Below are 3,992 nucleotides of genomic sequence, written 5' to 3' on the forward strand. Positions count from 1 at the left end.
AGCAGAACTTATCGAGGAACCAAGCTCTTTTTACTGCTGTGGGAGTTTCTCTAACCGACAAACCACCACTATTAATCTGAGTGGTGATACACCGTTTTACCTCACGTTGCCCGAGGACCATCCTATATCTTGCCGTGATATAGGAAGCTAACTTTACTAAGTGGATCCACTAGCTTAACTTATGGAATCATCGAAAAAGTATGACCCGTTAAATCCCATGTTGGCTACATGGTTCTTATGGAGAGTTGAGTTAATATGAACTCGTGACCCCACTCGGAGCTCAAGACTACTCCCAAAAATATACTGTAGCTCATAAGTGTTTTAAAGACATCTTTCTTTAGTTTGAGATAATTACTCAAAATCTAGCCCAAAGGCTCACTTGGAATCGATGTTCCTTTTTCTTGAAAACTAGCCCACAGGCTCTTTTGGAAACATAGTTCCTTTCTTACTCAAATGTAAAAACATTTAGAAACTTCTTTGGGAATACATAGTTCCCTAATAACTTTTAAGAAATGAACTCAACTGTACACACTTGGCTTAACTTGAAACTCAATACTCTTTACTTGACTTGAAACTTGAGCCTTACAATGAATTTAAAACGTTCAATAAAAACTCTTGAAAAGCTTTAAAGGCTTGCTATAACTTGCTTCTTAACTTCTAAGCTTTACTCTTAACTTCACTTGACTTGGAAACTAACTCTTCTTGAATTGGACTTATGGATTCAAGGTGTTTGATCATATGCTATGGGTGAGTTCTTGACCTTTAGGCGTACAATGGAGTATTGGAAACAACTATAAAACATAGGCACAATACTAAGGAACATGCATGAACAAGTGGGGAATGAATGGGAAAGGTGATACGCTCAAATTACACCTCCCTAAAGAAGTATAAGCGATCCTTAACAAGTAAAGAACCCAACTTGTAGGTTGGGGTCGATCCCACGAGGAAAATGATTTAGACTTTACTTTAACCAACAATTATATTCAATTAGCCAAAGTACTTCCAGAAACAAGTAATAAAAAGGGGGATTTTGTGAAACAAATTGTAAGAATTCAGTAAGTAATCAGTAAACAAAAGTCAATTTCGGTTGTTATCAAGATGAGAAAATTAACTAGGGTATACGTGTTCACCACAAGCTCATAACTCAGTAATCCTAGTAATAGCAACCCTTTCCAAGTGAATTACATGCAAAGTGATAAGTTAGGTATCTCTAAATCCTTGGTCCGGCATCTAGAGAATTTCACCCCGCACCTTTGGTCCGGCTACGTATGTATAATTTACTAACACTTACCTTTACCTCATATTAGACATCATAATCGATGTTTTGGCTTAGTTATTACTTCGCACCAATCGACACTAGCCTATTAGATAGTATCACACTAAATCTATGTTAATAATTCTTTTCTTGTTGATTACCTCCTTGTCCGGCAAGTAGCAACAAGGCGAGTTCTAACGCGTGCACTCATTAAAAGGATTTTTAAACAAAAGAATTATCAATACATGCAAAACACTATTCAAGATTTGCTTATTTACTATTCATACTTTGTTAATCGCTCATGGATCCCACAACCCTAATTGTGAAGTTTAGTTACCCATAATAGCAAGAACACAATTCATAGTGTTAGATGAACAAATCATGAACTTGCGTAAAGAGAAAAATAAACCCAGAAATTCAATTTGGATTGCAAAGCCAAAATCTTCCAAACGAACTTAGGAAATCAATAGTTGCTAGGGTTGCAAATTAATCTCCAAAGTCACCAAGTAAATCTAGAATAATAATGTCTAACCCCCAAAAACGAGGTTATCATGAAATATTTATAGAAAACAAATCCTAAATTAAAAGGGAAACAAATTAAGGAAAGTTTGTTCAGGCATGCGTCTTCATTCCACGAGACTGACTTACGGACTGTCAATGGATCTACGGTCCGTAGGTCCCTTCCGTCAGCCAGGACTTAGAAAATATTTCAGCTTTCAAAAATCAGCTTCTCTGAAGCAAACGACGGACTTACAGTACGGACCGTAGATCGATCTACGGTCCGTCAATCCCCCTCCGTAGCTCCACACTTGGAATCTTCAAAAATCAGGTACTAGAATCCTCGCAGTATCAATATACGGATCAATAGTACGGTCCGTAGATCAATCTACAGACCGTCAATAGCCACCATGGTTCCACACTTGGTAAGAATTCCCTGATTTGACTTCCATACCTTGCCTGCTGATCTACGGTCATCACCTATGGACCGTCAATGGACCTAAGGTCCGTAGATCACCTCCGTGAATGCCGTTTTTCTGCATTTCTTTCAGCTGTCTCTATACTTCTGCGCCTGAACATCTTTCCTGCAAAATATGATAAAAACACATAAAAACCAATACAAAAAGGCCCTTGACACACACAACTTCTAAGTGAACTGTATTAGAAATACCGTAAACTCACTATATATCAACACCCTCAACTTAAATTCGTTGTTTGTCCTCAAGCGATGCACTACGACTCTAAACGACATTTGTATAGAAGCAAGCATTTCAAGCCCAAGCAATCACATGGCTCTATACCCCCCCCATCACTTTTAGGGTGCAACTTCGTTCTCTTAGACTCGACAAGCTAATTCATGCGGATCAAACCATGACACACAACATACACCTTCTCACTGTCACCATGGTACTAACTTTCCGACAATGTAACTAGTGCCCTTACTTCAAACGAAATCCCCTTTTTAAAAAAATGAATGTCCTTCTTGGTACAAGAATTTATTCAACACTCACTCTCAGAAGTAATTTCAAATACAGTTAGTGCTTAATGCCATAAGCTTGCCCTTATTTTCATTGCTTAGACTCTCCAAACTAGACTCTAGGATCACCATAGGACTTTCTTGGCTTGTAACGTAGGCTCAGGGTCAGGTGTGGTACATTTGGGTACTGCTTAGTGACTTTCTGCCTTCCTTGACATTACACTAGGCTTTTAACCTCTTTTTGCCCTATTTTTGTCATACTATCACTTTACCTTCGCTCCCTTAATTTTCTTCAACCACGAATGTGACTTTAGACTTTGTAGCTCTTTTTACTTTTATTTTATTTTTCTTTTAGCTTTCAACAAGTCACATCCTTTCCTTTTCTTTTTTTCTTTTTTTTCACATCACTCTTTTCATACCCATATTTCTTTCAGTTTCCTCTTTCATAGCCACCCTCCACTTATGGATTTTCCATTAGTTGAGGTGCACAATACCTGATGTCGGGTCAGGGCCAAGATTGAAGTTACCTTTTACATCAGCCACCCTCAACTTAGGCCTTTTGGCCTAAGTCGAAGTGCACATGTCCAAGGAGGGGACCGGGGCCAACATAGTAGATTATGGGAAGGTGAGTTCGGGGTTTAGAAAGAAATGGTTTAATTTTAGGCTTGACGGTTTTGGATCAAAGGGAGCATTTATTTCATTTGGTTGGATCCTTCTTTTAAGCAATTTGTGGACTTTTTAGAACAATGGCCTATGATCACTTCCTAACCTCTAGATTGAATTGTCTTAGCAGGACTAACCGGGCAAGTTCTAGTTTTGCACAAAAATTGTTTGAACAGTCAACGATTCTCACACACTCTTGGCACATAGTTGCATTATCAAATTATCAGATTACCCAGTTCAAGTTTCAGCTTAAGTCATGCCATCGAGTTGATTCATTTTTATGTCATACTAAGAGCCAACACATTCAACTAATCGTAGCCTACAAATTCTAGCGTACATCCCAAAATCTGACGAGTATCATTTTTTACAAGTCACCATGCTTCTTTCTTTATCATGCTTCTACACATACGATCCTAAGACATGCCGGTTCAACAAAAATTAAACAGTCTCTTGGGGGAAAATAACACAGGCAAGAAAACCCCAAGAGAGGATTCATGAGTTGGGTTATTCAAACTTCACCCTATCACTCACAATACATTTACCCCACCTCCAAAAAAAATAGATGCAATTGTCCCCAATGCATACAAAAATAGTAAAAGA

Source organism: Solanum tuberosum, unplaced genomic scaffold (assembly GCF_000226075.1).
Source record: "Solanum tuberosum cultivar DM 1-3 516 R44 unplaced genomic scaffold, SolTub_3.0 scf00124, whole genome shotgun sequence".
NCBI lineage: Eukaryota > Viridiplantae > Streptophyta > Magnoliopsida > Solanales > Solanaceae > Solanum > Solanum tuberosum.